Source organism: Amblyomma mixtum, chromosome 1, assembly GCF_055824585.1.
Source record: "Amblyomma mixtum isolate Tamu chromosome 1, ASM5582458v1, whole genome shotgun sequence".
NCBI classification, from domain to species: Eukaryota; Metazoa; Arthropoda; class Arachnida; order Ixodida; family Ixodidae; genus Amblyomma; species Amblyomma mixtum.
In genome coordinates this window covers 174,276,320-174,302,015 of record NC_143012.1, presented here as the reverse complement: position 1 = coordinate 174,302,015, position 25,696 = coordinate 174,276,320, and the positions used below count along the sequence as shown (strand labels likewise).

General features: G+C 47.5%; 1 pseudogene; it reads right to left on the bottom strand.

Annotated features, from left to right (window-relative positions):
* Positions 1 to 13,541: 13,541 nt before the first annotated feature.
* Positions 13,542 to 25,283, bottom strand: LOC149369874 (uncharacterized; annotated as a pseudogene).
* Between the last annotated feature and the right edge of the window lie 413 nt (positions 25,284 to 25,696).

Genomic DNA, 25,696 nt, shown 5'->3' with positions numbered 1-25,696 from the left:
TCGCCGCAAACTTCTGAATCTCATCCGCCTACCTTTCTGCGACCCCCTGCTACGCTTGCCATCTCTTGGAATCCATTCCGTTACCCTTAAGGGCCGACGATTATCTCGCCCTTGCATTATATGCCCTGCCCAAGCCCATTTCATCCTCTTGATTTCGACTAGGATGTCATTAACCCGCGTTTGTTCCCTCACCCACTCTGCCACTTCTGATCTCTTGATGTTACACCTATAATTTTTCTTTCCATAGCCCGCTGCGCTGTCCTTAACTTAAGCTGAACCCTCTTCATTTGCCTTCACATTTCTGCCCCATAGGTGAGTACCAGTAACAATACAGCTGTTGTATACATTTCTTTTGAGGGATATTGGTAAATTGCCATTCATAATCTGAGAGAACCTGCTATATACGCTCCGCCCCTATCTTATCCTTCTAATTATTTCCCTCCCATGATCCAGATCAGCAGTCACTAGCTGCCCTAAGTAGACATTCCCTTACTACTTCCAGCCCCTCGCTACCAATTCCAAACTACTCTTTCCTTGCTCGCCTGTTGAAGGTGAAGTATAACAAGGTAATCGTAAATATAGTGATAGATCCACAAACCAGGCTGTGGTGCTTTTTCTGTGGGCGCACGGGGCCAATTGAACCTCACACATGACAAACATGATTCCTGTTTCGTGCACCACTGCTCCTACCTGCTTGTGTTCTGTCCACGCCATCATACTACTCACTGACACCTTGTTGGTATCCTGTAAAAGTATCAACTTCACACGTATATTACAATATGTCGTGGAAAGCGCTCTGCTGTACACTGTCTACCGGTTTAAAGGGACACTGAGGAGAGCACTATTAATATTTTTTTTATAGTAAAATCTGATAGTTCGGCATGTCATGGCTTTGTTGCCACTTGGCCGGCAGCGAAAGATGCATTTATTTCTAAGAAATTTGGATTCGAAGTTGAAAAAGTTTTTCCCGCCGCTCTGATTCAAACTTGGAATTCTCCTATGACGACATAGGACTAAGTGACGTGAAACATGATGTGCGCATGACGTACCGCAGACTCCGTGATTTCTGGCGGCCAGCAGTGCGGCCTAGCAGCAGCCGAAAAGAAAGCTACTGCCGGCCGCACGTTGAAGGCATCTATCGGCTATTGCGGCCGTCGCTACAGTCGTTTCGATTACGTTTGCACTGGCGTTTTGCCAGCGTTACGATGGATCTCGTTCTCGAAGTCGTCAACGAAGTTCTCGCAAATAGACACCTTTAGCATACTGTGTACCTTGTTACCGCTAGCGGATACCGGGAGCCCGCCTACCGCCGGAAAACAGGCGCTGATTGGTCCCGATGCTTCAGGAGCGCGCGTAGCTGCCGGGCACGTGGCGCCATCTGGCGACGTCAAGGAGATTTGCGCATGCATTGGCTGCGCCTCAGGGATTTGTGTCTTCTCGGGTCCTAGAGTTGCTAGAACCATTGGTTCTAGCAACACTGCTTTGTCCTATGACGTCATCACGCTTGTACTTGCGAGTTTGGCCTGTGACGGCGATACCTGTATTTTGATTCTTGCTCTTTTCTACGTTACAAGAGCTTTGTTGTCAGTATGAGTGGCGTTTTTGTAATCAAGAGCTGGTATTCTGTCGATACAAGCCAACTTCAATTTCTCCTCAGTGTCCCTTTAACACTGTTGCCCACGTCCTTGGCCACTGTGGTATCGCAGGTAATCGGCGCGTTCATGCGTAGCCTGTGGACGTAGCACCCGGGCTCCTGATGATACCCAGCCAAGGCCATCCATTCCCTTGGAAACTGACGAACAGTTCAAACGACAAGGATTTTGGACAACCACAGGGCTCAGCTGCTTTACTCTTTCTACACCTCGGAGTCAGCCCTAAGGTTAGCATTTTTCATCAGTTGTTAACCGGGACTTGAACGTGATAGCGTCAAAGGCCTCATTACACAGCAAATCCGCCGTCGGCGTTGTGAGCGAAAAGTAACGAGCATGATTCTGGCAGTTGGTGCCCAGAGAGCAACCTAGGAGGGAAGCGGGCCATTTCATTCACATGATCTTGTGTCGTTATAACCTGACCACTGGATAATGAGGGAACTGCCCACCATGGCAGGTTAATGATTTTTCTCACAAGGCCCACCGCTGGGAGCACCTGCCACCGCAGGTTATACTAGCGGATCACCTCACTGCTGCACCACTGAGCCAGGAGGGGTATAAGGACTCCCAGGGATCTATGAATACAAAGAAAGTAAAAATCTGCATATATAGGAATTGGCACATTACGCTATCGCGTCGCACCCTTAAGACGGAGACTGTCTCCTCTAATTTATTATTCTCGTTAACCCCGTTTTCATATGCTTCCGGAAACCTAGACTGTGTCATACCACTGAATTTTTGAACGTCTCAGTCTGCCCCAACATTACCATCATCCTTCATCGCAAGGTATCATCAAAAGTATGGTTAACAGACACCTGCATTGAAAGAGAGCATCCGGTGCTTAGCGCACACATTACCATCACCCTTCATCGCAAGGTATCATCGAAAGTATGGTTAACTGACACCTGCGGTGGAAGAGAGCAACCGGTGCTCAGTGCACACATTACCATCATCCTTCATCGCAAGGTATCATCGAAAGTATGGTTAACCGACACCTGCATTGAAAGAGAGCATCTGGCGCTTAGCACACACATTACCATCATCCTTCATCGCAAGGTATCATCGAAAGTATGGTTAACCGACACCTGCATTGAAAGAGAGCATCTGGTGCTTAGCACACACATTACCATCATCCTTCATTGCAAGGTATCATCGAAAGTATGGTTAACTGACACCTGCGGTGAAAGAGAGCAACCGGTGCTTAGTGCACACATTACCATCATCCTTCATCACAAGGTATCATCGAAAGTATGGTTAACTGACACCTGCGTTGAAAGAGAGCAACCGGTGCTGAGTGCACACATTACCATCATCCTTCATCGCAAGGTATCATCGAAAGTATGGTTAACTGACACCTGCGTTGAAAGAGAGCAACCGGTGCTTAGTGCACACATTACCATCATCCTTCATCGCAAGGTATCATCGAAAGTATGGTTAACCGACACCTGCATTGAAAGAGAGCATCTGGTGCTTAGCACACACATTACCATCATCCTTCATTGCAAGGTATCATCGAAAGTATGGTTAACTGACACCTGCGGTGAAAGAGAGCAACCGGTGCTTAGTGCACACATTACCATCATCCTTCATCACAAGGTATCATCGAAAGTATGGTTAACTGACACCTGCGTTGAAAGAGAGCAACCGGTGCTCAGTGCACACATTACCATCATCCTTCATCACAAGGTGTCATCGAAAGTATGGTTAACTGACACCTGCGTTGAAAGAGAGCAACCGGTGCTTAGTGCACACATTACCATCATCCTTCATCGCAAGGTATCATCGAAAGTATGGTTAACAGACACCTGCATTGAAAGAGAGCATCTGGTGCTTAGCACACACATTACCATCATCCTTCATCGCAAGGTATCATAGAAAGTATGGTTAACTGACACCTGCGTTGAAAGAGAGCATCTGGTGCTTAGCGCACTAAGGTGGCCGCTTCTGTTTAGTGGTGCCACATGGTGGAGGCTACTTCTCATTCTCTGCTGGCGGCGGCAATGAAAGTAACGCGGAACATGTGTTTTGTCAGTGCGTTTTCTGTAGTTTATAGGTCCCTAGTACCTTTCTCTAGTAACTACACGAAATGATCTCGTTACAACAAAAATTTCCATTTTTACTACAAGAGTTTTTGTCATAAACATTGCAGAAAGTCTGTTTTAATGACAGAAACTTCTTGCTGTATTTTTTGACTGGGGACTAACAGGAATTATTCCCCTGCTTCATGCCTCTGGTGGCCAGATAAAGGTGTATATACTGGATCTTGCCATTCTTGCTAACTGCGATTCCTTACCACTTCCAGCACCTTGTAACCAATTGTGAACTGCTGTTCCCTTGTGAAGCTGTTGTACATTACTTTTGTTTTTCTCCATGTTAATTTTAAGACCTACTATTCTGCCGTAATTGAACAAACAAATTAGTGTGTATAGTGTTGGGATCAAGTAGGGTGGGCGGGCTGGAGAAGGGACGAGGAAAGCTATATACAGACTATTTACATTATGTACGAGTAAATAGCAACTGAGAGTGCCTCTCAGTTAGAGAACCTCTTAGGAGACGGGAGTTTCGGTGACGAGCGAGCTTCTGAAACGGGTGTCTCCTCTCGGCTGCACTCACTGCTGTGTTTCATATCGTCTTCCTTCCCTAATATCCCTGGATGTACCTGCCGAGGCAGGTGTGTCCTGAAACGTTCACCTCGGCACTCATCACACCCTCTCTGCCAGTGGGCACGCCCCCGTCATGTGATGAGCTTGCTTGAGGATGAGGGGGATGCCATCTACGTCACGCTGGCAGTGCGAGTGGCGTTCCCACGATCTGCGAGTGGATGCACTTGTTTCCAAGGCTGTGTGCAAAACCACGCGAGGTAGGGAAACCGCTCACCATCAACTTCTCATTTGACGACGGATAACATGCGCTGACTGGCACCTGGGTCTTCTCGGAAGGTCAGTTACCGCTGTCCTTGGCAGCTCTTCGCCATGGGTGCACTGGCAGAGCTGCACAGGCTACTTTCATGGGAAACTTGCTGTGGCCGCCGCCGCCGTGGTTACCCCTGTCGAGGGAGACCGTGCTAATCCACTTAGGCAGTAGGGCATTCCATGCATAACAATAGTCTGATTTCAATCACAACATGACAGTCGTGATTGCCAGCTGCTGTTGGACAGGGAAGCCTGGCAGCTAGGTCATTCCTAAATTGTGAGGCATCCTGTTCATGGCACGTTTGCTCTGTCATCATCTGGGTTGTCGGACTCCGTACCATTGTCTGAGAGTCCTCTGGAGCTTCATCGTGCATTGTCGTGCACACATTTTGCATTGAAGCGCAAGCAGCCACAACATCTGGCGTCTTTCGCACCGAGACTTCAAGAGCCTTGGTGAATATAGACCTCCAGCGGTCCTTCACTAAGCCAAAGGTTGCTCAACAATGCTGCACACTTTTTCATGAGACTTGTTGAAGCAGATCTCAAGAGGGCTTCTTGTGACCTTGTAGGTTGTGGTGATGGTGAAGTTAAATTTGGATAGCTGGAGTTCCCTAAGAAAGTGTATCCCACAGGCGGGTAAAGGCTGCCAATGTATATCAGACTGTTTCTGAGTGTTCTGGCGTCATGGACACTGACAGGGTACCCAGTAAAAATATATGAGAATATGCCAAGATGGTCACACACTGTTTGTAGTTGAACTGAGTAAAACTGTTTCCAGCAGAAATAATCTTGGTGCATAGACTCAGGAGCTTCAATTCTCACGTGAGAGCCATCAATTGCTCCCACAAAGCCATCAAAGCGGTCATTCCCAGAAAGGGCTGTAAATCCTGCTGTTACGTTCGAGATTTCGAGCGTGTCTTGCTCGGTCTTTCGGACCTGGGAGCAGTGCCTGGCGGGTCATGCCTCGGAAAAGTTCCCTGCAGTTCGTTCGACAGAGGAGTCACATGTTCAAAGTCATGGACTACGCGCTCATCGCATGGGGTGGCGGCGGTGACGCATACGACGACTAGCTGGCGGAGCCGGCTCTCGTCCCGATAGCCTGGTGGGTCGTGCCTCGACTTCGTTCTGAGAGTAAGCTGCTCAGCTCTGATCTGGACGGGACGAGTGGGCCTCTTTTTAAGGGGTCTCCCCGACCCCGCAGGTATTGTCCCAGGGGATAAGGGGAAGGGCGAGAGTGATTAGGCCCCCTCGCTGCACGCTCTCCCACCCGCTGCTCCTTGCGCCATCTAGCCTACGTTGCCGTTACTGTGTGCACCGCTGGTGCCGCCACCTCTCGTGCATGAGCGCAAGCCTCTCATTTTATTTTCGTAACAGTGCTTCAATTTGTGGTAGTTCATTTCGTTTTGGAAAGTACACCATTCCATCCAGCTGGCTGATCATTAGATTAAGTACGGAGGTGACCATTCGGAAAGCGGTCATGCTAACTCAATGGTCGAAACATTGTCACTGGCTAAGTATGGCTTGGCCTTGCAATCACATGCAGACCCCAGAAATCGCTTTTTAATTGGCCTTTACCGATATTTATTTATTTTAGTTACCCTCTTGGCCTGGTGGTCATTATAAAGGGGAGCGGGACATGAAAAAAAAAAGGGAGGGGGAGAGAAAGAACCGGGGTACATACCATTGTAAGCTATGAAGCCAAATGAGGTTTGACAATACAGAAGTTACACAATAAAATAATAACAATAGCAAGCAAAAAACAAAGATCACACGTATGTAGCAAATTATTTATGCCAGAAACATTGGGCAAGGCGAGATCAGCAACCCAAAAATGGAAACATGCAGGAAAATGCAGCTTTTCTTAAACATACCTCTTCAAAAACTCCACTGCATACACCAACGGCTTCAGCGGCCGACTAGGGTGAGGATGAGGGCCGCATAGCCCAGAGAAGCGGCGGCCGCCGGTGCCCCTATGAGTAAACAAGCCGGTCGTTATTCAACAGCAGAGGCACATCCTCGATCATAGAGCTTACCTGTGTTTAGCGGCAACGACGGCTGCGTCGTGGCGGGAGTTGTACACTTTCTTTTTCCAGAAGTTCCTCCACTGCTCCACTGTCTTCTCCGCAGGCCCCTCGGCATTCAAAGCTGCGGCGAGCTCTCGCCACAACTGTGCCTTGTTAGCTATAGTAATTTCAGGTGCTAATGCAGGTGGCAAGCTGGTTTCACCTGCCTAAACATGCTTCAAAGCTCATGGGCCCGTCTGTTGCCGCGTAGTCATAGAGCAACTCTAAAGGGGCCATCCCGGTCATGTCTTTGGCTACCTCCCTGAAGGCCCACTTAAGGAAAGGTGCGTATCTGTCCCAATGCCTGCCTTCCTTTGTTATCACAGGATACAACATGTTCTTAAAGGTCCTATTGAAGTGCTCCCTCCCCCCTGTTACTTCCAGGGTGGCCCGGGGGCTGAAAATCTTGGGGAACAACCTAATCTTGTCAGAAACTTCTGTGAGCTTGGCGTTGAAATACGTGCCGCAGCTCGATGCGACTACATCTGGCATGCCAATGCTGCTGAACACCGCCAGGAATGCATTACAGGTTGCCTTGGCACCGAGGGATCGTAGGCGAACTACTTCAGGCCAGCGAGTGCATAGATCAATGATGCACAAGGCGTACTTGTGAGCTCTGCCTGGCGGAGGCTTCAGCAGTCCAATCACATTGACATGCACTTGTTCAAAGGGATAGCGGTGCGTTACTAAAGGTTGAACTGGCACATTGGCCGTTCTGCCCATGTTTGATCACGTCTGACAACCGTCACAACTATTCCAGCGTAGCCTTACATTCCTGTGGCCCCGGCCAGTAAAAGCTATAGTTGATTCTAGCCTTGGTTTTCGGAAAACCCAAATGGCCCCCCCCAGCTCGATTCATGTGCACTCAAGAACCTCTGCATGCAGACTTAGGCAGTAAAAGTTGCATAACCATTATGAGAACAAAAAGTAACTGCGCAAAAGGACGGGACAAGAGAAAGAGAACCACACGGGACAAACGCAGACTGACAACTGATTTATTCCACCAACTCCTCTTTCCTTCAGCAGCAAAGCGCATGCGCACCAACCACAAAAACAAAAAACAGAAGCGACACTCATCTCGTGGAATCAAGGAACTCGACCTCCTTGCGGTACAGGTGTACTGAAGCATCGCTAATGCACTTATCAGGCCCTAACCTCGCGATTTCCAAGGCCTCGATAATTTCTCGTTCTTTCTTATCCCGTCCTTTTGCGCAGTTACTTTTTGTTCTAATAATGTCGTACCAACTAGCCCCTCACCGCACTCTTCTAGATTGCGTAACCAGCTGCCCAAGTACCTTTTGGAAGGTCACATCTTGCCGTTCTGCCTCCTGAACACCTCCACAATGCTTTTCCCATTCCCTGTTGTTACTGTGTGTTCAGTAACTTTGTCTTCTGCAGAGCGTACTCCCTCAGCATACAGCAAAGTCTGTGTGATTAATGTCCCCTTGTCTCTCCTGCTGCGTGCTCTGTATCACCTGTGTGTAGGTTGTGACTTCCATTTCGTTAGCGAAAATCCCTTTGTTGCTATGCACAGTGAGTGGCAATAATGGAAGCTTGGCTTGCACCTTTTCTCCGAATTTATGGTCCTGTGAGGCTGCGTCAGCCCTTGTAGCATGACACTCGCTCTCATGATAGTAATCTCGGCGCCCGTATCAAGGGTAGCATTTATTTGCCTATCCCTACAATGGAGTGCCAAGGCTGTCTGCTCACTACGCCTGGCTGCTACATCCCACGCAGCTATTCGCAAGGTCACAGCGGCTGCATTTCGATGGAGGGCAAATGGTAAAACACACCTCTACCAAGACATTGGTACATTTAAACTCCAGGTGATCGGAACTATTCTGCAGCCTGACACTATGGCATGGGTTTTTACTTTCTGCACACAAGCTGCACTGCAGTGCAAGAATAATGATGTCAGTGCTCTGCAGAATCCGCTCCAAATCTTGATCTGTGTTTGTGGATCAGGATTTCCATTAAAGGCTGTTGATAATCATCAGTCATGTTGTGCTCTGGCTCCCGAGTTATGAGGCGAAGACTGTCCTTGTGCGAGGAATCTCTGTATATACCAATTCACCTCCCAGAAGCTGGCAAATGCAACCTGTGAAGGAATAAAAGCAAGTGTCAATATTTTTATGTAGTTCCACTGCCGTAAAGAACAGTGGTGCTGCATTTGTCACCCTTGAATGGTTTTTGAGGAAGGCGGTGAGTGTTAGCTTGCAATTTTAAAGAGCAAGACATCTGCTAACGAACCATCTCAGGAGCTATCCTTCTGCATAACACTATTCTAAAGGCTTTTATAATTGCGCTGTCTACAAAAGCAAATATTGACAGTAACAGGACATATAGGAAGAAGGTTAGTCTGGCTATCTCGAGAACACCAGCTCTAGAGGAAGGAAGAGTCTTGACGGGCAGAAGAAATATGAAGGTTGCCAAGGCTTCCTGGCATCAAATGTGAAGGCGGCTGTGGACAGTTTGTTGAGTGTGATGTTTTTAAGCATTGAACAAGCATTGTCTGTGACAGCACGGAGGTGTACTCTGCCGTACAGTTCACCTGTGGCTGTTGTTTTAATTAAGCCATTTCATTCCTCCTAGGCATGCAAGCAAATTAATTTTCTGCATGCCGAATGTTGTTTGTCTGGATTTTGCGAGCTGCAAAGTGCCCCTTCCGTGTCTTGCTCAGTCGGCTTTTCCATCATTCTTTTCCAGTTTTGGTTCGTGCTTGCTTCCGTGAGATGTTTTCATTGAAATGAAGCATGAGAAGCCGAGTACTGAAAGAAGGCGTAGAATCATTGCAGAGTGTTGATGCACGTGGTGAATATGCTGTGGACTTAGGCATGAACTGGGTTAGCAAACCATTGAATGCCTCCAATGAAAAAGTCAGACTTGGCAAGGGCGGGCATTCCAGATTGGCTTGCATCTTGAGGAAGGAAGGAAGCTGCTGATCGCTGTTGTGAATAAAAACGTATCACGGTAACACTTGATAGACTTTACCTTCTTTACACTATGAAAAAATTTCACCTTTATGGGTGGGTGCATTTCCATGCACATAATTCGCACCCTTGCACCCTCCCAGAAGGGTGGAAACTATACTTGTCACAACCGTACAGCAAGGGCGTGATCAGAGTTGCACTCTCTACTCGGACTGGTTTACAGTTGTACAGCTTTCGATTCCTTTAAAAGACCCTGGTCAATTTTGTTTTCCGTGCACTCTTGCTGGAAAGCTAAACCTTACCAACGAAAAGCTGCTGACGACCTTACTAGAGTTACGGTATCCCAAAATATAGTTATAACAGCTAGATGTGTCTTTCACAGCGCGTGTCTGAGCCTGTTTTCTCTAGAGTCACATTTGTGATGTCTTCATGATGTTCATGGTGCGATTTTTCAGGCCATCCTTCAGCAAACCCGCTTGCACAGTACCACAATGCTAGCTAGCGTGTGCCACGTGTTTTTGCTGAAAACACCACTGCTACGCGTAATACTTAATAAGCCCACTACGCGCATACTTTCTCCAAGTTTATGTATGCCATTTCACTGAGCCCCTATTCAGTGTCAGTTAAGTGAATTGTCACATTATGTGGGCGCAAATTGCAGTCATAGCTGCACATATCAAAGCTGCAAAGTTGTTCAAAAAGTCAGAGCACCCTTACACACCCTACTTTCAAGCCCTGGAAAAAATTTAACAAGACGCATGGGTTATTCTAGAAGCTCAAGACAGCCATTGTGTATGTATAAAATTGGATTTAAAATTTGACCTAGCCCGGCCATTTTCCTTCAGTTACGAAGCTTGTGAGAAAGATTTCCTCTGTTGCCTTGTGGCTGTGCTCAAATGAATGCTTCCTTAATTAAAAGCTGTACAGTGTGCATAGGTCACTTGATAACATTTCCTCTGGAATCTTCAAAACCAAAATATTTACCTCTCTTAAGCTATGCTCTCTTCCCAAGAGGTCCATGCAAGCATTTGGTGAAGGGTGCCTTGTGTTCAGTGTGCTGATCGCAGATGTGATTAAGCAAGCTGTGCCATAAGCTAACAACGAGGTTTGCATCACCACTGCCTGCTCCAGCAGTGTAATAACAGTGCTTGACCACAGTCTATTGACCATACCCTGAACTCTGAATGGAGCCACACTGCTGAGTTCTCTGGCAGTTCTCAGTTCTTCCCTGAGACCTGGACAAAATAGCGCTGGGTGAAGTCAGCTATAGTTGTCTCATGGATTATGTTGCATGTACCTTCAGCAGTGTGCCACAGCTTTGGCCACTTTTTACGCATATGGGCCTAGTCAGACTGCGGAAAAAGTCGGCCAACCCGAGGGCATGCGTAGCAGGGGCGGCAGAAATTTAGATGGGCGGATGAGATTAAGAAATTTGCAGGAATACGGTGGCCGCAACTGGCGAAGGACATTGCCCGGCAGTGGGCGTAGTCAGGTTGATGATGATGATGATGATGGAGCAATATGTAACAAGAGGACAGGGATAGAGACGTCCGAGATTTTGCATTATGATAGTTCTACAAGCGCACCTGCATGCATCCATGTGCCCGCTATCGCTTTTCAGACCTATTGCGCGTTCTTGGAGAAAGAAAATATCTAGCGCCGAAAACACAGCAAATACACATTAATGAACCCAAAGTTGATACATTTGTCAGCACACCTGTAATACCGTCGAAACTAACCACTTGCGCTTGCTCTCTTGTAGGCTGATGAGAAGATACTTGGGTCGTAGGACGGTTGCCCTTTTCTTCATTTGACTTAACATTTCCTGCAAAATGCCTGCTGCATATTTTGGATTTTGTCGAAGGCATCCAATCCATACCATCTTCACTGCATAGTTCAAAATAAAAACAAATAAACAGGATACTCTGCTACACGCTTGCAGTGAACAAGGCTGTCATGCTTTTATCTACCGTCATGGAAGCTCACAAAAGTGCATCAAGCCCCTATGTCTACAGCATGGCATGAGAACAAAGAAAGGAGCTCAAACTTACTTTTGATGACGAACAAGCCGAGTCCAGTGCCCACGTTATTCCGTCTCCCAATGTCGCATTGAAAATCCATAAAACCTTGTTTGTCCCAGGTGAATTTATATATCTATTATTGCATCCTACAACACAGCTATGTGCCCTGCTGTTATGTGCTATTCTGTGCCTGCTCGCAACTGCTGACAGAGGGAGCTGTCAGACTGCGCGCGCCGCTGGATTAGTTGCGCAGGGTGCCTATGCATGCGCTTGTCCGTGGATTGCACCTTGAACAACATGCTCTGCAGCTCGCTCTGTGGTAGAACAAAAAAAAACCGATAGTAATACAATTGTAAAGAACGGAGCAAACGGGGGACACTACTGCCAACCTGGCGGCAAAGGCACCTCAGAACGCCTGCAGCTCAAAGCATTGAAATGCAAAAGAATAAAGGGTACCTGAATGACCACGTCCACTAGGCATTACACTCTTGCTCTGGTACTTCCTGAGCAGCTGGGCGTTAACCTGCATGTCACCTGAACCTGGAAGCTTCAACCACCATACTAGGACAATTACCACAGCTTCAACAGAAACCTCAACACAGTGGCACGGTGCACTAGATCTATAGCGGCGTGCAAAGGGACGGCCGCGCCGCAGGTGGAGGGTTTCCTCCCAAGATCCGGGAGAGAAGCCCACCGTTTGCTTGTCAGTTCTATGAGAAACCTGTGTAGCAGCAGCTGAGTAGCCTGCCGCACGAGTTTTGGCAATGTCCTGATCCCTTTCTGTTTGGGCCAGCGGAGGCATCGCATTATGTCTACACTTGGCAACACTGATGAAGTGTCGTCCCAACAGTAAATGCGTGCCCTCCCTGAGCCAGTTACTGGCTCCCGGGGCATTGCCGGTACCTCTTAGCACCACGCCGTCAACGCTGGCATATAGGTGCTGGCGCTGGAAAGCCTTGACCTGTTCTCCAGTCTTCAGCTCGACCTCACTGTAGACAGTCATTTTGCAGCCTTGGACATTTCGCCTTGCATGTACAGTTCTGTGGCCAACACCCTACAGGCATCATTAGTTGTCCTGCAGTCAGGCCAGACGTTTAGCCTTTAGGGACGGCACCGTAGCATACATGGTAGAAGCCCACTCCGTCTTCAATAGCTGCATCAAAGAGATAGGTAGCACGATGCTGCCTTTGATCAAATTGAAAATCGAAGACTGCTGTGTACGAATTAAAAACTTTTAATGGGCGTCCAAAATGCTGTTACACAGTCCACTTTTTCTTGGCATGTGGGCTAAGTTACGACATCCTGTTCTCGGCATGCAGAATATCACTTTCTCCCTCTCATCATTTCTTCGAAGACTTTCTTGCACTTAAGTCCTCCCAACTTGCGTAAGGCCATTTCTTAAGCGGTTTCCTCTTCGCTGACAGCATCCTCTGCTGTGCACATCCACTGCATATGTGCGGGCAAGTCTTCTGGCTAATCTGCCAGTATGTCTCCCGAGTCAATGCACAAGTTATGTAGGATGCAGCATACTGTAATAAATTTGTTCAGCCAACTGACAGTGCGAAGCTCCATATAAAATAATTGCCGGAATCGTTTTTTGAGAATTTTGAAAGAACCCCGGTTGCTGAAAATTTGGTGTTAAAATCCCTGTGCTGCTTCGAAAGTCCCCCATAATCCCGGAATGGTGTCAGCAAGTACTTATTTACCGGGTATGCTGCGTCCGCCAAAACATGATACTTGCCCGCTTGACATACTGCCGGCAGCTTTCTGAGGAGCGAAGATTTTCTGAAAACCCTTGAGCCATGTATCTTGCTCGAACAGCCTACACAAGTGTCAACAGACAGACACTTGTTGTCACAGACAGCCTGCAACGTCAGTGATAAGTGGTGGTGCCTGATGCAATAGGTTGATGCTACCTTGTTACTGGGGCACTGAATTTCGACGCACGACCCATCCAGACAGCCAACTACGCCTGGAACTCCAGAAACCTGTGCAAAAAGAAAAATGACAAAAGTTTCAACTGAAACCAAACGCACACAAATGCAAAAAGGGTTGCATGGCTAGTCATGTAGCGCCTTTTATACAATAGCACACAGGAAATACCATACCAAACAAATAACAGCTACAGAGAACAACGCAGCTGCTATCCGTGATTATGCCCCCATTCCCACTTTCTGTATCCTATAAACAGCCCTTGCCCCATTTTGTAATAATGAATTAATCCAGTTCATGCAGTATGTATAAATGACCTGCAAATAAATGACAAAGGAAGGGAAATGAGGGGCTCGTTTAATTAATCTTTTGTAAAGAAAATTAATTATATAGCAGCTCAATTACACACACACCACACACACACACAGGGCGTCCCAGCCAACTTGGACCAAGGTTTATAAAAAAATTAAGCGTTCTTCAGAACTGATAGTGCGTGGATGTTAGGGTTTATCTAAAGTTACAGTACCATTTTTTCGCTCCTCCTATTTGAATATTTAGTTGAGATATATAAATTAACTTTTTAAATATAGCTTGAAATGTTCAGGCGCCAATAGGAAAGTTGTGGAGCTCCGCAAATATTGTCCAAACCAGGAACTTCCAACCAGGTATACTTAGCGTGGCCGTTTTTATTCGGGAAAAACGAAAGCCCGCAAAGTTTAAAATATACCACATGACATCGCGCTCCATGCGCCCGAATGCGCTGCTGATCATTTCCTTCTGCCACAAGACCTTGCCGCTTCAGATGAAATGTTCACTCAGCTTGTCTCTTGTTGCATAGGCTAGCCTGAATGGAGAACACATGGAACATTGAAGCAAAAGCATTCTCTTCAGCACATCAAACCAGACAGCTTTAACTAGCAATCACAAGCACATTGGAATGAGTAATGAAAAGTTAAGTGTAATACCTAGCTGGGTGATATAACCCACGGCAGGAAGAGGTGCAAGCGCTCCGTTTACATCCACCTCCTGCCTCACGCTCCTTCAACCAGCCGTCCTTGCCAGTCCTCATGATCAATGGTGCCTGGTGGGCAATAGGCAGTGCGGGAGGCGGGTGTCTGCGTCATTAGAAAGTTTTGTAGCACCACACAAGCTGCTATCATGCGGTTGATGTTTCCCTCCTTGGCTTTAAAAGGTCGACGTAGGATACGCCACTTTCGGGCAAGAATGCCAAATGCATTTTCAATAATTCGTCGGGCCCTGTTCAATCTATAATTAAAAATCCTTTTCACTTGCTGTCTTGCAAATTGGCTTGGTGTCTGGTCTGTCTGGCGTGCTTGCCCTTCACTTGTACCTGCAAAGAGGGAGGCAGATCTACAGAATAACAAGTGCAGCTTCAGTTCATAGAAAATAAAAAATAACAGCGAGTTCACTTAAATCTAAAAGGTCATAACTTATAGTGCACTCAGTGTTTAACCATGACAGTGTGCATCAGTATTTTTGTTTTGTTCTTAGGCAAATGGCATCATGCATAGCGATTTTGGCCAGTTGAGGTAAAATCTCTTTGAAGCCTTCAATACCGTTCCTCATTTCTCATGCATTATGCTGGCTGATGGTTGTAGTCGTGAAGAGCTGATCATATTAAGAAGCCATAAAGGCTCTGTGAAATCATTGCCTGACAATTTCACCCAAAGGTGCTGCGACAGCTTCATTGCCATATAATTGTTTCTGTTGGTGTAGTGGACTGGCGTCGCCGCCGACCTTTTGCATGCTATTGTTCTGCGCCATGTTGCTGGTCTGGAGATACTGGATGAGGACAGGCAGCGGGTTGAACTGCGCACTGCTTGCGAGGAGTCGTCAGGGATGCCTTGCTGGCCTTCACCACTTTCTTAAAGAAGGGGCTTCGGCTGAAGTTGCCTCCATTGGCCTCACTGCTGTTGAGGTCCACTTCTACGAACAGGAACCTAAATGTACAAAAGTACAAAAGCATTAGATTGTTCCTAAGTTCTGGCTAAGGGCAACATGCAGGAGACATGCCTATGACACATTATGTTTTTTATTTATTTGTTTTTGTGATCTCATTTTTTCACCGTACTGGCAGGAAGGCTTCAGGGAGACGCTCTGCCTCCCTACCTCCACCTGCGGAAACAGGAGGAGGATGCCCTCGAGGCCTTCCTCCTCAAAATCATGAAACGAGCGCTGGACCTCCCGGTCTCTACCTCTACCAGCTGCCTTTTGGCATTGGGGATGGTGAACACTTTTAGGGAGCTTCGGGAGGCCCACCTCAACAACCAATACACTCGTCTCACAGACAGGGTCGGGTCGCCGCCTTTTAGCCCGACTTCACATCTAGCACCCTCAATTCACAGAGGAGAGATGCCACCTTCCCGTACACTGGAGACACGCCCTCCACGTGCGGCCTCTCCCCACCAATATGTCCAAAGAGGATCGTAATGGCAGGCGCCTGGCGCGGGCAGAAGCCTTGGACCGCCATTTTCGGAGCAAACTAGGAGTCTTCTACGTGGACGTGTCCGGCCCGGACCCCAGGGGTTGGTACACGGCCGCGGTCGTCCACGAGGTCCTTACTTTCAAGGCCGAGTCAGTAATTCACGCAAAAGAGTTGCCATCGCTTTGGCAGCCTCTCACACCTCCTCCAAATACATTATCACCGACTCGCGAGGGGCTTGTCGAAACGTCACGCAAGGGTGGGTTACTCCCCTAGCTTATTGCATTTACCAAAATTGTAGCCGAGACTCGGATCCCACGCACCGATCTCTCATTTGGGCTCCAGGTCACCAAGGCGTCCATGGAAATGAGGCAGCCGACGCCGCCGCACGCGCGCTTTCTCTCCTGGCATTTCCCACGGGACCCGACGCCGACCAGGACTTTGATTTCAATCCGATTTACACTTTTAAGGAAATATGCGATTATTACAAATCCACGCACCAAACTCTTCCCACCTCGTGCAAAGGGCTGTGGAAGGTCAACGAGCGGGTACTGCTGCGTTTGCTCACCAACACGATGTTGTGCCCGGCAGTTCTACAGCATTTCGATCCTCAATTCGACGGGCAGTGCTCTCACTGTGGGGAGGTGTCTGACACCTACCACATGGTGTGGGCCTGCCAGCAGAACCTATCCCTACCCCCTATCCCGAACCCCACACGAGAGGACTGGGAGGCAACCCTGTCCGGTTGCTGCACCCTCGAGGCCCAAAGGGCCTTAACGCAGCGCGCCCGGGCTGCGGCAAACACCAATGGAGTGCCTGACTAGGCATCACACCTAGTGGTTGTAAGGGCGTGACCCTTCAGGTCACGACCCCCAACACCTCTCCCTATGATTAAATAAATGTTTTCACCACCACCACCCACCGCTTTTTTTATCAATGGCGGAAGAAAGGACATTTTATAACAACCCTTGGATAAACCGGTAATTTCATCTGGTCCCTTGAAATTCGAAGTAATGAGAATTTGCTACTCATCACGTTACGTTTCATTGCTGTGTCATATGAATTCACTGATTTCATTTTGTTACTCATTTTATGTGATCACATCACCTGTTTATATACTGTGAAGAGATGTGAGCTGAAGAAGGGGGTTTTCATTTAAAAAAAACCAGTTGTTGCTTCTGACTATTTCAGCGTGTTTCATTCCTCCTTTTTCGATATAAAAAAATCGGAGCTGGAAATGATTGGGAAATTATTGAAAAAATTCCTTTCATGCTGTCTACTCGAGAAATATTCGTTGCTGTGCTCAGCAATTTATTTTGTATGGTGCTGAGTCATCATAGTGTTTTATATTTTGGTTGCGAATGCCGTACACTATTTCGGAAAAACTGGGCAGTGCTTAGTGCAGGCAATTAGTGCTTTGCTTTTGTCACGACAGTGGAAATCGAGCGGAGATATTATAGATGCTCGAATGAGACTGGATAATGTTGTTACACGCACATGACAATGCCCTACGTGGGCGTCGACGCAGGTTACATCAACATCAGTCAGTGCATTGCTTCCACAGGACCAGTAATAGCTGAAAGCCCCAGTCAGTATAGTGTTGGTTGAAAAGACCGCCCACTATTTTGAAAAACCTCCGGGCAGTGTTTATTTCTCTTTTTTGAAATGTTTTTTAGTCATATTCGAAATTTAAATATTCACAGACCCCCTAATAATTGGGCATCTGGGTGAATGGGAACGGCGCTCTATTGGCAGCTGCGTCGATAGCAACCACCTCCTCTGAGACGGCCTCACTCCCCATCCTTCAAAACATATATTATATAAATTTATTATATATCTGAAGATCTGAAGATTATATATCTTCTCTTTGCCAAGATAGCTTTCAAATGGGAAAGCACTGAAGGTATCCAGAGGCCCATGGTCCTTCAAGACATTGGACCTCCTTGTCTTTGATGAATGACAACAGGGGCCAGGTCATTATCTGCAAGGTAGCAGCAGTCTCCTACTTTCACATTCCTCTCTATTTGCTGCGTGCAATGATGTGGCAGCAGACTTTTCTCAGAGATTCTTCGACTCGGCTGCACCAGAGGCTTGCTGGGTGTTGCTCGTTGGAGTTTCTTCACTTTCCCAAGATAGCTTTCAAATGGGACAGCACTGAAGGTATCTAGAGGCTCATGATCCTTCAGACATTGGACCTCCTTGTCTTTGATGTATGACAACAGGGGCCAGGTCATTATCTGCAAGGTAGCAGTCTCCTACTTTCACATTCCTCTCTATTTGCTGCGTGCAATGATGTGGCAGCAGACTTTTCTCAGAGATTCTTCATCTCAGCTGCACCAGAGGCTTGCTGGGTGTTGCTCGTAGGAGCGTCTTCACTTTCCCAAGATAGCTTTCAAATGGGACAGCACTGAAGGTATCTAGAGGCTCATGATCCTTCAGACATTGGACCTCCTTGTCTTTGATGAATGACAACAGGGGCCAGGTCATTATCTGCAAGGTAGCAGTCTCCTACTTTCACATTCCTCTCTATTTGCTGCCTGCAATGATGTGGCAGCAGCCTTTTCTCCGACATTCTTCGACTCAGCTGCACCAGATGCTTGCTGGGTGTTGCTCGTAGGAGCTTCTTCACTTTCCCAAGATAGCTTTCAAGTGGGAAAGCACTGAAGGTATCTAGAGGCTCATGATCCTTCAGACATTGGACCTCCTTGTCTTTGATGTATGACAACAGGGGCCAGGTCATTATCTGCAAAGGTAGCAGTCTCCTACTTTCACATTCCTCTCTATTTGCTGCCTGCAATGATGTGGCAGCAGCCTTTTCTCCGACATTCTTCGACTCAGCTGCACCAGAGGCTTGCTGGGTGTTGCTCGTAGGAGCTTCTTCACTTTCCCAAGATAGCTTTCAAATGGGACAGCACTGAAGGTATCTAGAGGCTCATGATCCTTCAGACATTGGACCTCCTTGTCTTTGATGTATGACAACAGGGGCCAGGTCATTATCTGCAAGGTAGCAGTCTCCTACTTTCACATTCCTCTCTATTTGCTGCCTGCAATGATGTGGCAGCAGCCTTTTCTCCGACATTCTTCGACTCAGCTGCACCAGAGGCTTGCTGGGTGTTGCTTGTAGGAGCTTCTTCACTTTCCCAAGATAGCTTTCAAATGGGACAGCACTGAAGGTATCTAGAGGCTCATGATCCTTCAGACATTGGACCTCCTTGTCTTTGATGTATGACAACAGGGGCCAGGTCATTATCTGCAAGGTAGCAGTCTCCTACTTTCACATTCCTCTCTATTTGCTGCCTGCAATGATGTGGCAGCAGCCTTTTCTCCGACATTCTTCGACTCAGCTGCACCAGAGGCTTGCTGGGTGTTGCTCGTAGGAGCTTCTTCACTTTCCCAAGATAGCTTTCAAATGGGACAGCACTGAAGGTATCTAGAGGCTCATGATCCTTCAGACATTGGACCTCCTTGTCTTTGATGTATGACAACAGGGGCCAGGTCATTATCTGCAAGGTAGCAGTCTCCTACTTTCACATTCCTCTCTATTTGCTGCGTGCAATGATGTGGCAGCAGACTTTTCTCAGAGATTCTTCATCTCAGCTGCACCAGAGGCTTGCTGGGTGTTGCTCGTAGGAGCGTCTTCACTTTCCCAAGATAGCTTTCAAATGGGACAGCACTGAAGGTATCTAGAGGCTCATGATCCTTCAGACATTGGACCTCCTTGTCTTTGATGAATGACAACAGGGGCCAGGTCATTATCTGCAAGGTAGCAGTCTCCTACTTTCACATTCCTCTCTATTTGCTGCCTGCAATGATGTGGCAGCAGCCTTTTCTCCGACATTCTTCGACTCAGCTGCACCAGATGCTTGCTGGGTGTTGCTCGTAGGAGCTTCTTCACTTTCCCAAGATAGCTTTCAAGTGGGAAAGCACTGAAGGTATCCAGAGGCCCATGGTCCTTCAGACATTGGACCTCCTTGTCTTTGATGAATGACAGGGGCCAGGTCATTATCTGCAAGGTAGCAGTCTCCTACTTTCACATTCCTCTCTATTTGCTGCGTGCAATGATGTGGCAGCAGCCTTTTCTCCGACATTCTTCGACTCAGCTGCGCCAGAGGCTTGCTGGGTGTTGCTCGTAGGAGCTTCTTCACTTTCCCAAGATAGCTTTCAAGTGGGAAAGCACTGAAGGTATCTAGAGGCTCATGATCCTTCAGACATTGGACCTCCTTGTCTTTGATGTATGACAACAGGGGCCAGGTCATTATCTGCAAGGTAGCAGTCTCCTACTTCCACATTCCTCTCTATTTGCTGCGTGCAATGATGTGGCAGTAGACTTTTCTCAGAGATTCTTCGACTCAGCTGCACCAGAGGCTTGCTGGGTGTTGCTCGTAGGAGCTTCTTCACTTTCCCAAGATAGCTTTCAAGTGGGAAAGCACTGAAGGTATCCAGAGGCCCATGGTCCTTCAGACATTGGGCCTCCTTGTCTTTGATGAATGACAGGGGCCAGGTCATTATCTGCAAGGTAGCAGTCTCCTACTTTCACATTCCTCTCTATTTGCTGCCTGCAATGATGTGGCAGCAGCCTTTTCTCCGACATTCTTCGACTCAGCTGCACCAGAGGCTTGCTGGGTGTTGCTCGTAGGAGCTTCTTCACTTTCCCAAGATAGCTTTCAAATGGGAAAGCACTGAAGGTATCCAGAGGCCCATGGTCCTTCAGACATTGGACCTCCTTGTCTTTGATGAATGACAGGGGCCAGGTCATTATCTGCAAGGTAGCAGTCTCCTACTTTCACATTCCTCTCTATTTGCTGCGTGCAATGATGTGGCAGCAGACTTTTCTCAGAGATTCTTCATCTCAGCTGCACCAGAGGCTTGCTGGGTGTTGCTCGTAGGAGCGTCTTCACTTTCCCAAGATAGCTTTCAAATGGGACAGCACTGAAGGTATCTAGAGGCTCATGATCCTTCAGACATTGGACCTCCTTGTCTTTGATGTATGACAACAGGGGCCAGGTCATTATCTGCAAGGTAGCAGTCTCCTACTTCCACATTCCTCTCTATTTGCTGCGTGCAATGATGTGGCAGTAGACTTTTCTCAGAGATTCTTCGACTCAGCTGCGCCAGAGGCTTGCTGGGTGTTGCTCGTTGGAGTTTCTTCACTTTCCCAAGATAGCTTTCAAATGGGAAAGCGCTGAAGGTATCCAGAGGCTCATGGTCCAGACATTGCTATGGCAGATGAATGAGTGAATGTACATTATAGACAAGTTGCTTGGGTCCATACAGTTTGCCGAACTCTTGCACAAAATACATGAGCAAGTCCCGAGCAAACTCGTTCAGTGCTGCATAATGATCTGGAGACACAAGTGTGCGAACAGCCACGTGAAAAACTACGAAGTGCTCGTACTGCTCTTTTGTTATAATAGATTTCAGCGCGACTGGCCCCAGGTAAAGGAGAAATGACCGAAATTCTGTTGCCTTCCACCTGTCCAGTTCCTCAGTTCCCCTTGGCTTCCCCTGAAAGAAGCTGGGGAAGTCTGTGGCTGCTTCTCGTAGCCTGTTATTGAGCTCAGTCCTTTGAGCTCTGCCCAGCCTTGCTGTGTGTCCTTGGCAGGCCCAGTTTATGAGAAGGCGCCGCAGCACGCCCAGGCAGACAAGGTGCATGTATTCCATTGGGAATACATGTGAATGGCGAAATGCCAGTGTGGTGCCGCTCATCTGCCTGGAACGAAATGATTCGTTTGTGTGCTGCGGTGCCTGCAGCTCAGGAAACATGAGCCTGCCTTCAAGGTAGCACCCTTCTGATTGCAGCGTTCACATGCGTGATAGCCACTATGGCCAGGAATGGCTTTCACAAAGCTCCTATACAGGGGCATCACAGATTATTACTGCGGGGGTAGTATTTACATGAGTTTCTTTGATGGCTAGTCCATGAGAGGTCAGATGGTCGACTTCTTTGAGGAATGGAGTGAGGTAATCTTCAAGGCACGGCGGTTTCCCAGCACCACAGTATGCACGAACCATGAAAGGTGCAGATGCAGTGATGTTTATAACATAGTGCAAAATAGGCCACAGCACAGTCTGGATGCTTCTATGTAACGGCAGTCCATCAATGTTAACATGAAGCTGGACATTTTGTGGCACGGGTCCATGCCCAACTGCCTGTGCAATCCCGTCCGCAAGGCCAAAATGCACAAAAGTCCCATTGTGCTTCCAGGTTGGCTTTTTTTTCGGTTCCCATTAAGGTCCTTGCATCTTTCTGAAGACCTGCGATCCCACGCTGGTGGCAAAAATTAAGGACATCGTTAAGGCATGTGTGTGCCATATTATGCCTACTTGCAATGAGGGCCAATACTTGTGCTGGCGAATGCTCTGCTTCCACAGGCTCAATATTGCTGCCCATTGGGCTGACTGGGGATGTAGCATCAGCAGGCATTACCTCACTTCCTTCACTGTCACCTGACTCACTGTCACTAGAGTCACTGCACGGGCTGTCCTGTGCTGAATGGTCACCTTCATCGGGGCTGCCTTCTAAAAGAGATGTTCTCAAGCGTCCTCCTTGGGAGTCTAGTTCGTCGGCTCGTCTGCTGGCGCAAGCACCGTCGGCGCCGACTTGTACTTTCAGCCGCTTGCTTGTGACCCTGAGGGTGACGGGTCTGGAATGGTGCACAAGTCTTCCGATGGGGCTTTGCAACCTCGTCTCTTGAAATGGGAAGGCATCGGAGGGAGTGCAGGGGAAGGCTTGGCTGTGACTTCAGGGATGCGGAGTTCCTCCAAGATCTGTCGATACTGCTTCATGATACGGTACTTTTGCCACTTCGATGACGTCGCGAAGCTGAAAGAAGGCTGCGCAATTCGAAGCAGTCCCGAATGTCGGACAAACGACAACCGACCGCGAGCAGGGACAAATGACAAAAGAGGAAAAGCACCAAGAAACCGTTCTGATGCTTCGGAGCTTTAGCGGAAGGCATCGAGCGTAACACTAACCATTTAGGTAGATTCAATGTGCACGAATATGTATTGTCTTCACAAACCATGGCAACACATTTTTTCAGTGATGCAAGTGGCGATGTGCGGTATTCACCAGTGCTTTCAGCCTGCACGTATTGAGCACCACTCTTATTGCAGAATGCACTCAGCAGCTTCAATCCGTCGAGACTTGTACAAGTCAGCTGTGCACAGCACCAATGAACCAGTTCCCATCTTCCTATAATGTGCACCGTCACTTGTGAGTGCTGCTTTGCCATAAAAAATAACTCCACCAGCATTTTGCTTCATTACTTGATGCCACAAAATTGGAAGAACGAAAATTTTTCAATTTGTCTCTCTGGGTACCTTGTGCCCCTTATCATTCTTGCAAGCCTTCCATTCATTCAAATGGGGAACATTGAATACCCCCATAATGGACCCCACTCTTGAACCATGTTGACAATATGCAGAAGCAAATGAGAATTGTAAGTCATATTGCTGATTCCATACAGCTCCTCATACTCCTGCAGAAAACGAAACATATGACGCTTTAATTCTTTCATGCTTTCAAGTGTGACACATTCACCAAGCATGTAATGCATCATATCAACAAGCATCAGCCAGTGCCGAAAATTTCTGGATGGGATATAACTAGACAGCACCACCGGAGAATAAAAAAGCAGCCAGTTGCGCCAATCAGCTGATTTCTAATACTTTACGTCTTTCAGTGATCTTGGCAGTCTTGACAACTCCCAAACGGGAGACAAGCTCAAAAGAAGTCTATCTACTTCTTGGCAGCTGCGGAGACGAAAGCCTTTGTGTATACCTGATTTCAGCCAAATGAGTGTTGTGGCTTTTACCACACCAGAGCATACAGCATGCATGTAGTCAACTACAAAGCCAGAACAAAAGCTAAAATATGTAAGAAGTGTGAGGACACTTGTAGTTTTGACACCACAGCTTACTTTTTTCGCTTCGTTCTGGCTTTGCAGGCATGCTGAGCAAATGACTCATGTGTGCGCAGCTTGGGCACAGATAATGGGGCAGAATGAACTCGACAATGACCATTGCCTCGAGCAACCACCTCCCCTGGTTCTTCACACCAGCTGCACCCATGTTTTCCATTGAATTGGGTCATCCCCATTAGTTCACACCTGGCGACACTGTGAGTAGTGCACGGGCCAGGAAAGACTTTGGATATTTTTTCATATCCTTTTGAATTCTGCCACCTTATTCTAGCTGCGGAGAGTTCATTAATTTTTTTCACAAAAGGCAGTAGGAATGTGTTCATGACAGGCTTGCGTGGACCAAACCACAAACCTGCCAGTAGAAGTTTTTTAATCCTGTCTTTATATGGAATCTCGTTAATTTGGGCAAACGGGCCAATTCCCAAAGCCACTGCTCTCAAAAAGGGGCATGCCATCTGTATTAAATGTCAGGCTTACGTCATCCGGTCCAAGAGGAAATTTTCTGTAGCCAATGCTCTCAGTAATATCAGTGATGTCTAATGAAATTTCATTTTTTGTCCTTCTCAGCTGACTGGTTTTTAGCATGTCGCATGTTGCAGCCTCAAAGGCAGGAATGGTGTTATTCAAAAAATTTTAATGTTATTCAAAGCTCAAAAACTGAAACAGCCTCTCTTCACCTGTTATGCATGGTGGCCTACTCTGGTCTAGCGTATCAGTGGCCGTAGCCGCTGGTGCAGCGCCTGCTGCCTTTCTCTTCAACTTGCACGGAATGTGTTCCTGTTCTGCACTTTGCGCTGACACCACTGGAGTCTTTGAAATTTGGTAGTATGACAGAAATTGCGCACTTGTGGCTTCTTTTTTCACCTCATGAAGGAAAAAACTCAACAGAGGTCCCCATTGATTCATTAACCTTTCCAGGCACTTCCCAAGCGGCAGCCATCGGGTTGGTACATGCTTCAGAATTTTTTGGTACTCAACATTATGCATTTCTTGGAAATGCTTAAGGGCAGCTTTTCTTTTTGCACTTTTTTCCAAATAAAAAATATCTACGAGGACTTCGTCCACCTTCGCTGGGAGACAAGACGCTGCTTTTTTTGCTGCAATGTTGGTAAAATGGCATGGACAGCCAATTATGACAGCTTTGTCAGAGCCAAAAGCTTTGCAGTTAGACAATGGTATGTACAAGGAATTCAGAGTAGCTATCAGCAATCTGGCCATATTGCGCCCAGTTGACTGGCCCTCTAGCACCCAGTGCAAGAAGTTTGCTCTCGATCATGCCCAATTCTTCAACAAAATACATTAACCACGATAGGGTACGGCTGCGCTTGGCTATCATTACTGCCATCTACGGCAACTGAAAAAACTTTTTCAGGGCACTCACCATGCTCTCTTGTGCGTGGCACGCCATTTCACCGACAATTATTTGCTGTCGTCTTGGTTCTAGAACATGCGTAGTGCTTCCCAACGTTGGACTTCAGGAACATTTTGTGCAACAGAGGCCCCACGTGCTCAGAGGCGCTCAGCGGGATGTTATGCTCCAATAAGAAATCGGTAAACAAACACGCTGCACGGATGGCATCGCTGTCATCTTGTGCACTGAAGAAATCTTGGAGATGGTGTTGCTTGTCTAAAGGTTGCTTGAGTGCTTCGACAAAATCTGCAAGTTCCAGTGGTTCTTGCTAAGCTGGTCCCAACAATACATGACCCCAGCTCTTTGAACAGCACTTCAACAAACCTTGCTAGCAGAAGCACGAAGTTGGGAGTGCACAAAGTGCCATGAAATTGCGGCCGACCATGCTCACGTCGAGGACCTCATTTCAA